At 45.9% G+C, this 11,198-nt stretch overlaps 1 long non-coding RNA gene across 1 annotated transcript; it reads left to right on the forward strand.

Annotated features, from left to right (window-relative positions):
- The first annotated feature begins 9,894 nt into the window (after nucleotides 1-9,894).
- LOC135400566 (uncharacterized) lies at nucleotides 9,895-10,595 on the forward strand. The gene is made up of 2 exons (XR_010424622.1): nucleotides 9,895-10,072; nucleotides 10,417-10,595. It is a non-coding gene; the product is annotated as an uncharacterized LOC135400566 (long non-coding RNA).
- The last annotated feature ends 603 nt before the right edge of the window (nucleotides 10,596-11,198 follow it).

Genomic DNA, 11,198 nt, shown 5'->3' on the forward strand with positions numbered 1-11,198 from the left:
TTCCAAACGTGAATTCCTCGGTAACAATAATATAATGCTCATGGTTCGCAAATTGTGGGTTGACTGCACTGCCTGTACATATGGACAGCCATTATAACGTGTTTTGCCGCTGACGTTTATTACATATCGCGCAATTAAGCTGTGTCATATATGACAGCAATAGTGATTTTGGTGAGTCCACTCTTGATTTGTTTTGTAACTTGCACTACGACTACAAAGAAGTGCACTGCAGGAACGTTCGAATAGACCCTTTATTATGTGTTCAAAATAGCAAACCATGAGACAGCATAGATGCAGCTCGAATGGTGCAAAGTGTGTCAAAGAGTTAGGTCAACTGCAACGTTGCCGAAATGATTTGGTCTGTGTTACACCACAGGTGCACCGTTCACGTGTTGCTACAGCATCAGCGTGTAACTTGACTATTCATTCGCGAGCTATTCGATAGCTTCGATGCCACAAAGGACGGTACAAACAGCAAGAGGTGTTCTCATCTTTCGGATGCACTCGGCCGTGCCACTGCTGCTCTCTTGTGCGGCAATGATTGAAGCGGCCTCAAACACATGAATCGCCGTGCGAACAGGCGCATGCGCCTTGTGATCCCGGCATAGCAGACGGTGAGGAGGAGCCTCGCCGGCTGTGCGCGATATGTTTTGGAAATACGCCACCGGGAGTAGGTTGTCTCTCTGTATGTGACCCGTGGCCAGTGTTCCCAACTTAGTGGGGGATGGGGATGTTTTCTGATTGGGCGGCTGGCGAAGTTTATTGGTCGTGTATCCTGGCCGGCTTTATCTCTCTCTCTCTCTCTCTGGCATAATAACACCCAGTGCGAATGACTGTCGCCGCGCAATCCGTCCACAAAACCGCCATAGCCATCTCCCCCCCCCCCCCATGCCTGTTATCCTCGTTCACAGCTCAGCTCGCAGCTGGTTCAAGGGTCATGAGTTTGTGTCCTGTATTGATACGCGCATCGTCCTCATCACTTTAAAACTGGGTATTTAGAAATCAAACGTTGTTATTTGAAGAAATGAACTTGATAACAGTACAAACATGAGTAAGAAACATCATAATACCATGTTCCGCCGAAAAGAACATCGTGTCGCCCATAAACCATCATACGGGACATTACCTTGCTAAGCCTAACCATGATTTATTTTAACAGCATTTATTTTGAGGGCGTGTATTTTTAAGCGGTTTATTTCAGAAAATGGACTTTGAAGGGTGGAATTTTAAGCGTGGATTTTTTAATATTTTATTTTAAAACATTTATTTCGGCGTACAGCCAGGTCCACTGTCAACAGAAGAAATTCAGACTGCCGAACGGTATTGGATCAAGGAAGCACAACGCTCAGCATCCACACATGAAATAACATGTTTGAGCGAACAAAAACCGCTACCTACAACTTCCAAAATACGGGATTTGAGGCCATTTCTGGATCAGAACGACGTTTTGAGAGTTTGTGCACGCATAGTTGTAAGTGCATTGAATGAAACTCTGATATCTTGACAAAATTTTGAGTATTAGCTGAAGTTGAATTTATTGTAACGTGATTGATGTCGTAAAACATACCTCATGATGGTACATTTTCTTTGTGGTGATAGTGTAACGAAGCCAAAGTAGGCAGTCGCGCGGTGGCAAGCCCCCCTCACTCACGCGCTGCGAGGTCTGCTCTTCAGAGAAGAAGCGCCACACGGACGAATGAAGCAGGAATAAAGTAGGCCAGTTGTGTAGCTCTATAGGACGAATATGTGATTAAGCAACCGCCCAAAATTTCCCTTTACACTTGAGCAGTAAAAATTAGACAAGTGAGAAACAAAGAGGGGCATGCAGAACGGTGCCTGTTTGATTAGTCGTGGTTTGAAAAGTAAATGCAGTTCTGATTACTGGTAGTGCAATTGTGTCGTGACACGTTGCCTTTGTGTTGTGGATTAACTGGTACATTGCTGTCAGCTCGGAGAGAACAAGGCTGAGAGGCTTATTTTCGACAAGATTCAGTACGATTGCAGATCGATTCACGCTGCGAATTCAGTGTGCCTGCATGTACCGCCGTCTATGTAAAATACTGTTCATCTAGTTGGGCACCCTTTAAGTGTATCTTGCTGGCACTGTGCGTGTGGAAAAAGAGATTTTGGGAACAGTAACTAGCAGGACTACACCGCTTCATCAACGTGGACGCTATTTGCAAGTGTTCATTCATTTCTCCTTTCTCTCGCTAAATGCAGTACCTGACCACTAAAACGTCAATGCAGACAACAGCAGTAAGCTATTAGCCACGCATATCCTGATCAGGGCAGTTCTATGGGAGATATATAATGGAAGCGTTGAACCGGAACCCGTAGTTTTTGCGGTTCGACACCCTAGTTGTAAGTGCATTTGTTCTACTCCAACATTGAGAAACGTTTTCAGAATGAGACTCTGATACCTTGACAAAATTTTGAGTATCAGCCGAAGTCGAATTTATTGTAACGTGATTGATGTAGTATGACATACCTTATGATGGTAAATGTTCTTTGTGGTGATAGTGTACCAAAGCCAAAGTAGGCTGTAGGAGCAATAATAAAAATAAAAGGCAATACTCGTACTCAAAAACTATCAGCGAAGTATCTACGAACCTCCATATAATTCGTGGCATTATGTTGTGAGGCAAATTTGATCTGACTTTGTGTGTCCAGACAAGCGAATACGATGTATGTCTACTGCTGACAGCAACACACCATGAATATCGTACCATGATGACAAGATGAGCAACCTATTTTACATTGAGAACTTACTCATGCAGTGGGGTGTTCCTGAAAACCTCCTGGTGTTGAAGCGCCTGCAATGCTAATTGCACCACAATTTCCGTGAGGCATGACGCCTGAAATTCTGCCGCCGTTGCGACGCATCCTACGCGCACTTTGTCCACTGCTGCCGGCACGTCCCGAAAGCAGACGTCTTCGTGCCCTGTGTCCATCGAGCGGCACAAACCGCATCTGCACCTGTGACGGAGATGAGAAATTACATATACGCCAGTATAAAATGCACGTACGTCACGTCGACTTACCACTCGGCCGCGCGGTCGCCGGCTAACTGAACCTGTACCGGCATCACAGGGGTGTCGTCGTACGGTAGGGTATTCTGTCCCACACACCGCAGCAGTGTGCGAATTTCTCAAGGGGAAAGTGGCATTAGACTGCGGTACTCTGGCAGGACCTCTAAGTCGTCCATTGCTGCGACCGCTCCTTCCATCTCCAATTCTCCAGAGGAACTGTCAAAACTGGTTTACGGCGGCATAGTGACAGAGCGCTGACCCCCATTGGTCAGCAAATGAGAACGAGTCGCCCCTGTAACGTCATCGGTGATGTGGCGTCACCCTACTCCACCTCGTTTCACACGCAGTAGGAAGTTAAGGGTGAACGCGCAGAGCAATGTTCATGTTAGTTTTTTTTTTTCGCTGAAACAAACTGCGCACATCCAAATCTTTCGTGCTATTCGGAAAAATGACACACACACTTTCATCAGACGTCTTAATAATTTCCCCCTGTCCCCCACTCCTTCCTGCTGTCCTCTCTCCGTCTGTCCACATCTGTACGCCGCTCATAGCCACAGTTGCTTCGCGGTGCTAACACGCAATCAAAAAAAAAAAGACGTCTTAATATGAACTTTTTTTGGATGACCCTCTGTACTGCAGCACTCCAAGAACAGGTAAGGATAAATTGTCTGCAACAGTTCTCCTGAGAGAGTGACTTCGTTGAACACAAACACCACATACCTCGTGACATGGCATGACATGACCGAAGTTTTCTCCTAGACCTAATCGGAAGTGCAAGTGGACGGCGGTGGCAATAGATTTGCAACATTATTTTTTTTTCTGAACAGGTTTGATCCACAAATTAAACGAAAAAGAAAAAAAGGGGGGGATATGTTTATTAAGAAAAAGAAAGGAAAGGTCAGCCAGACGACAAGAAAGAAAAAGGGTCAATAACAAGGCTCTGCACAAAGTTCGCTGAAACAATACTTCCTGCGGAAGCGCCCAGTGAACTCTGGTTCTACAGGGTGTCCCAGAAAGCGCGTCATTGAATTATAATAAAAAAACTACGCGACCTAGAATCATGCGGTCAACGGCATTTGTTCCTATTAGGTTTTTGCCACCTCCTGATGTGAATGTCATGTATCGTAAGTTTAATTATGTAAATATTTGCAAACTGAACTGATAGCTGTTGAATATCCCTGTCAATTATCATTAATCTGAGTAAATTAGACACGCTCTTCACATAGGTGGGGTAAAAAAAGTGACCTTTACTTGGTAAATTTCCGACTTAAACTTGCAAAAATTTACATAATTAAAGTTACGTTACACGACATTCACGTCAGGAGGTGGCAAAAACCTAGTTAGAACAAATGCCGTTGACCGCATGACTCTAGGTGATGTATTTTTTTAATTATAATTCAATGACACGTTTTCTGGGACACCCTGTATATCTCTACGACGACTGCTGAAACTGCGCTCTCTGCAGGTGTACTTTCCCGACAGGGAGAGTGAAAGAGTTGGACGTGCATGGTAACAAACGCGAAGAAACACGGACGGACAGAGGACACGTTTTACTAGCAACGAATACTAAAAGACATTGACGTCCACTTTGTACCAGACGTTTTTTACCATGTTACTCAACAACACGCTTTACATCTTCTCCCAGTTGGACGTGCAAATGGCATGGGGGCACGGATTAGAAAGTCGGATTGTTCTAAGTTCAAGTTATTTTTGTCTCAAACGAAAATGTCATAGCTTCCATTTTTTGCGCGAGCAACACGTATATAATTCCCTAGATTTTAAAGAAAAAATGTTTCGCTTGAAGCGACCCCAAATTCTCTAGATCTTGGAAATTTCCTAGCGTTTGCAACGCTTAACTGCGGACGGCTGTGTTTTCCACCTCGAAAATTGAGCAGTGCCCGAAACACAACTTTTTGTTCTGCGCATACGTTCTCCATGCATGTTTTTGTTCATGATTTCAATCACACTGACAAAACACTTGCTTTGTACACATGTTTTCGCAGTGTGGGAGGATGTTCAACGAACGTGCTCGTGAAACACTGTTCGCCAGCAGTTTTGCTTTCGTGTTTCGTTCATGCTTTGCTGTTGCTTCCTGTTTTGTTGGCTTCAGTGTTTCTGTGTGTTGGGACAACTGACATCGAGATAATAGCATGCGATTCTGAAAGCGTGTTTTGGCGTTGTAGCACGTCCCTACCCACCCCTGAGTTGGGCAAGGCGGCGCACCTCTATCGCGTATCATATCACTTTTTAATAATTGGATGTTTACGTCGCGAGACAACTGAGATCATGAGCGGTATCATATCACGTTACACATTTTGTAACATTGTTTCACTCGGCAACATGTGTCACCTATCTACCTTGGATGTACCAGTGTATCAATGCAGCCACTGTCCATACTCCATGCAAAAAGGTGTCTCCTGTTACGGACTGTGTGCCATATGCGAGGGCACATTATTAATAATTAGGGACTGCTACAGCGACCTCAATTTGCTGGTTCTTCCGAAAACTAATATTATACCGCAAATATATCAGCAGGGACAAAATCTTTAAAACAAGTAAGAGCCCCAGGCAGCACAAACCCTCGGGAAAAGAATGGGAACGCAATGGGGGCTTCGGCTCCTGAATGGGCGATAGTGCCCGACTGGTTCCCAGCGGTGTGGGAACGGAGGAGGTAGAGCGCAAGAGAAGATAAGGTCGTCACCCGACGGTGCCCTGATCATTTCCCGGTCTGGTCTGCTTTTGGTCATGTAAACAATAATATAGGATCGCTCCCCAATGCTGCTCTGATCATTTCCCGGTCTGGACTGATCTTGGTCATATGACCAAAATATAGGATCGCTCCTCGATGCTGATCTGGTCACTTCACGATAATCAGTCACATGACCGGGGTGCGGCAACGGATTTCTCTTCCCAGACTGTCAGGCGCCGAGTGTTGCAATCACGTAACCGACAGTTTCGAATCTGGCCAATGATGTTCCTCGATCATCCAGCCGTGTTTACACTGAGTCGGACACTCGGAGTCCCCGTTATGGTGGGCTAGAAAGACTGGTGTGCTTACCGCCATATTCAATACATGGAATGCGCGATGCCCCTGTTTTGAAGCCAAGCTCCTGAGCTCCGGCGCTATGCGCTCGCTGCGAACCAAACGTTCTCGTTGGACTAGTCCAACATGTGCTGTGTGTGACGGTGTATGTGTGCTTGACTATTTTTATAGTGCATATATTTGGACCAGCACTACGTTGGTTTGCCGCACTGACTGTTTACTAGCATCCGCAGTTCTTTGTAACTAAACCACGTGACATTTGCTACCGTCACGTCTGCCTAGCCGACGATCCCTGCAAGCGAAAAATATCGGAATGTTGCGAAGCATGTGACCGCATGTCTTATCTTCGTTGGATGATGACAGCCGGGTCGAAAAACAAAATAAAGGCGGCTACTGCGTCCGAGAGCTCGCCTCCTTTACGGTTTCTTTCTCTTCACTCTTTCTTTTCAGCCTAGATTATCGAGTTGCTGTGTACAGGAAGCTGGGAACACTTTGTCACGGAACATAGGCCGATGGTAGGTTGTTCAACTAAATTGTCATTTAGCTAAACTATGGCGCTTTCTATACTATCTTTCTACTACTATCTATACGCTTTCTATCTTTTCTTCTCTCTCTCTCTCTCTCTCTCTCTATATATATATATATATATATATATATTATATAATGCAGGAAAAAAAGGCCATTAAAGAAACAAATAAATGATACTAGACGTGTTTGAAATTCAAACTTACAGATTAACATGGCTTCTATGGCTGCACGCAGAGAAACAGATACTCATGGAACGATACGGCAGCACCAGCATATATATATATATATATATATATATATATATATATATATATATATAAGAGGGGGAAAAGCCATTAAAAAATAAGTAAATGATGCTAGGCGTCTTTGAAATTCAAACTTACAGATTAAAATGGCTTCTATGGCTGCACGCAGAGAAACAGATTCTCATTGAACGATGCTGCTGCCTCTGGTGCTGTCGCACCGTTCAATGAGTATCTATATATATATATATATATATATATATATATATATATATATATATATATATAAAGAGGGGGTAAAAGCCATTAAAAAAATAATAAGTAAATGATGCTAGACGTGTTTGAAATTCAAACTTACAAATTAAAATGGCTTCTATGGCTGCACGTAGAGAAACAGATACTCATTGAACGATGCGACAGCACCAGAGGACACGTGTTTCGCCGTGTTTGCGGCTCGTCGGCCCTGGGTAGCTGCGCATCGTTCGGGATTGGCAAACCAGGGGTCACTCAGCGAGCGATATACACCTGGGAGGGTGACTGAGCACTCCTCAATGCCACAGTGCAAGCCAGTGAATTATAAAGAGGGGGTAAAAGCCATTAAAAAAAAATAAGTCACCCTCCCAGGTGTATATCGCTCGCTGAGTGACCCCTGGTTTGCCAATCCCGAACGATGCGCAGCTACCCAGGGCCGACGAGCGAAACACGGCGAAACACGTGTCCTCTGGTGCTGTCGCATCGTTCAATGAGTATCTGTTTCTCTACGTGCAGCCATAGAAGCCATTTTAATCTGTAAGTTTGAATTTCAAACACGTCTAGCATCATTTACTTATTATTTTTGTAATGGCTTTTACCCCCTCTTTATAATTCACTGGCTTGCACTGTGGCATTGAGGAGTGCTCAGTCACCCTCCCAGGTGTATATCGCTCGCTGAGTGACCCCTGGTTTGCCAATCCCGAACGATGCGCAGCTACCCAGGGCCGACGAGCCGCAAACACGGCGAAACACGTGTCCTCTGGTGCTGTCGCATCGTTCAATGAGTATCTGTTTCTCTACGTGCAGCCATAGAAGCCATTTTAATCTGTAAGTTTGAATTTCAAACACGTCTAGCATCATTTACTTATTATTTTTTAATGGCTTTTACCCCCTCTTTATAATTCACTGGCTTGCACTGTGGCATTGAGGAGTGCTCAGTCACCCTCCCAGGTGTATATCGCTCGCTGAGTGACCCCTGGTTTGCCAATCCCGAACGATGCGCAGCTACCCAGGGCCGACGAGCCGCAAACACGGCGAAACACGTGTCCTCTGGTGCTGTCGCATCGTTCAATGAGTATCTGTTTCTCTACGTGCAGCCATAGAAGCCATTTTAATCTGTAAGTTTGAATTTCAAACACGTCTAGCATCATTTACTTATTATTTTTTTAATGGCTTTTACCCCCTCTTTATAATTCACTGGCTTGCACTGTGGCATTGAGGAGTGATCAGTCACCCTCCCAGGTGTATATCGCTCGCTGAGTGACCCCTGGTTTGCCAATCCCGAACGATGCGCAGCTACCCAGGGCCGACGAGCCGCAAACACGGCGAAACACGTGTCCTCTGGTGCTGTCGCATCGTTCAATGAGTATCTGTTTCTCTACGTGCAGCCATAGAAGCCATTTTAATCCGTAAGTTTGAATTTCAAACACGTCTAGCATCATTTACTTATTATTTTTTTAATGGCTTTTACCCCCTCTTTATAATTCACTGGCTTGCACTGTGGCATTGAGGAGTGCTCAGTCACCCTCCCAGGTGTATATCGCTCGCTGAGTGACCCCTGGTTTGCCAATCCCGAACGATGCGCAGCTACCCAGGGCCGACGAGCCGCAAACACGGCGAAACACGTGTCCTCTGGTGCTGTCGCATCGTTCAATGAGTATCTGTTTCTCTACGTGCAGCCATAGAAGCCATTTTAATCTGTAAGTTTGAATTTCAAACACGTCTAGCATCATTTACTTATTATTTTTTAATGGCTTTTACCCCCTCTTTATAATTCACTGGCTTGCACTGTGGCATTGAGGAGTGCTCAGTCACCCTCCCAGGTGTATATCGCTCGCTGAGTGACCCCTGGTTTGCCAATCCCGAACGATGCGCAGCTACCCAGGGCCGACGAGCCGCAAACACGGCGAAACACGTGTCCTCTGGTGCTGTCGCATCGTTCAATGAGTATCTGTTTCTCTACGTGCAGCCATAGAAGCCATTTTAATCTGTAAGTTTGAATTTCAAACACGTCTAGCATCATTTACTTATTATTTTTTTAATGGCTTTTACCCCCTCTTTATAATTCACTGGCTTGCACTGTGGCATTGAGGAGTGCTCAGTCACCCTCCCAGGTGTATATCGCTCGCTGAGTGACCCCTGGTTTGCCAATCCCGAACGATGCGCAGCTACCCAGGGCCGACGAGCCGCAAACACGGCGAAACACGTGTCCTCTGGTGCTGTCGCATCGTTCAATGAGTACCTGTTTCTCTACGTGCAGCCATAGAAGCCATTTTAATCTGTAAGTTTGAATTTCAAACACGTCTAGCATCATTTACTTATTATTTTTTTAATGGCTTTTACCCCCTCTTTATAATTCACTGGCTTGCACTGTGGCATTGAGGAGTGCTCAGTCACCCTCCCAGGTGTATATCGCTCGCTGAGTGACCCCTGGTTTGCCAATCCCGAACGATGCGCAGCTACCCCAGCCGCCGGCTCTAAAGCGAAACGCACCGCCTCGAAAATATTGTCGCCACCGGCGTGCCAGCTCGGAAGACCTCTCATTGGCTGCGCATTATATGTATAAATATTTGGATGCTCACTGGTCTAAAAAACTGGCGTCAGTTTCCTTCGCGCTGATTGGGCGAGAGTCATTTGAGTGAGGAGCGAGCATCCGAACGCGCGAACCGCTCAACGGAAGCAGTCGAACGAACGGAGGAGAAAGAAGAACGACAGAGAAGACATCGCGTCTGTCCGGCCATGCGTGTTCTCTTGGACTGCAACCGTTGTGCACGCAGACGCTACGGGGTTTTGAGGGCTTTGAATGCTTTAGATTTAGATTGTGGCGAACTGCTAATGTGAGAACGGAATGGCACATCCACCCCATCATCACAACAGCGGGAAGACGAACATGACATGGAATCCGCCTGCACCTCCAAAGGACGCAGAAATCGTCAGAGAGGAAGTCTGCACTCTTTCCGACGTACTGCAGGTGAACGGTAAGACAAGTTTGATTACTTTTTTGTGACTGAAGGAAGTAATGCAGGTTTATCACGTTAAGTGTATTACGTACAGCATTTACGAGTCACTCGGTACGTTAGCGGCGTTTCATTGTGCAGTGCATTGCCGTAACTTGTACGTTTCTGATATGCCGTTAATCAAAATATGTGTGGTTATGCTAGTTGCCCCTCATGCGCGTCTCAGCCGTTCATTCACTGTGATCTACAAACATTCGTGACAAATGCCTTGGTGTTCAAATACGAAATCAAGATAGATTGCCTATCATAGCAGTGATTTTCGTGCAGAGTTACTGATCATCAATGTATTTTTTGTTTTGTTTTAGTTCTCCCGCAACCATCGGCAACAACGACGCACATAGCTCAGCATTGGCTTTTGAACGGCCCTTGGATGTCGAAGTACCTAAAGCTCCAGTGAAGCCTGTTACAAGACGTAAAAAGATATGTACTGTAGCTTTTTCGAGGCAGTTCCCGAGGACAAATAAAGTTGATTTGTCATACACCACTGCTTTTTGATTGTCTGCTTCGGGACAGCATGATCGTTGCTCTACAGCAAGACAACAAGCGCCGAAGACAAACGGACGAGTCTGGGGGGTAGGGGGGACGAGAGGAGAGACAAAAAACCCGAGGAGAGAAGGGGAAGGAGGTTGGGAAAGGAGGTCGGTCTGCGCATGCGCACTGGGCCCCAGCTTTTTTCCCGCGCAGCAGCTCGGGGACGCTGTGAGTGGCTCCTCGAGATCACGTGGTTTGGGCGCCCGCCATTTTCCCTGGACCATTGCGTAAACGGCAGCTTCCGGCGGATGGCTACCCAGGGCCGACGAGCCGCAAACACGGCGAAACACGTGTCCTCTGGTGCTGTCGCATCGTTCAATGAGTATCTGTTTCTCTACGTGCAGCCACAGAAGCCATTTTAATATGTAAGTTTGAATTTCAAACACGTCTAGCATCATTTACTTATTATTTTTTTAATGGCTTTTACCCCCTCTTTATAATTCACTGGCTTGCACTGTGGCATTGAGGAGTGCTCAGTCACCCTCCCAGGTGTATATCGCTCGCTGAGTGACCCCTGGTTTGCCAATCCCGAACGATGCGCAGCTACCCAGGGCCG

This window comes from Ornithodoros turicata, chromosome 1 (genome assembly GCF_037126465.1).
Source record: "Ornithodoros turicata isolate Travis chromosome 1, ASM3712646v1, whole genome shotgun sequence".
Lineage (NCBI taxonomy): Eukaryota > Metazoa > Arthropoda > Arachnida > Ixodida > Argasidae > Ornithodoros > Ornithodoros turicata.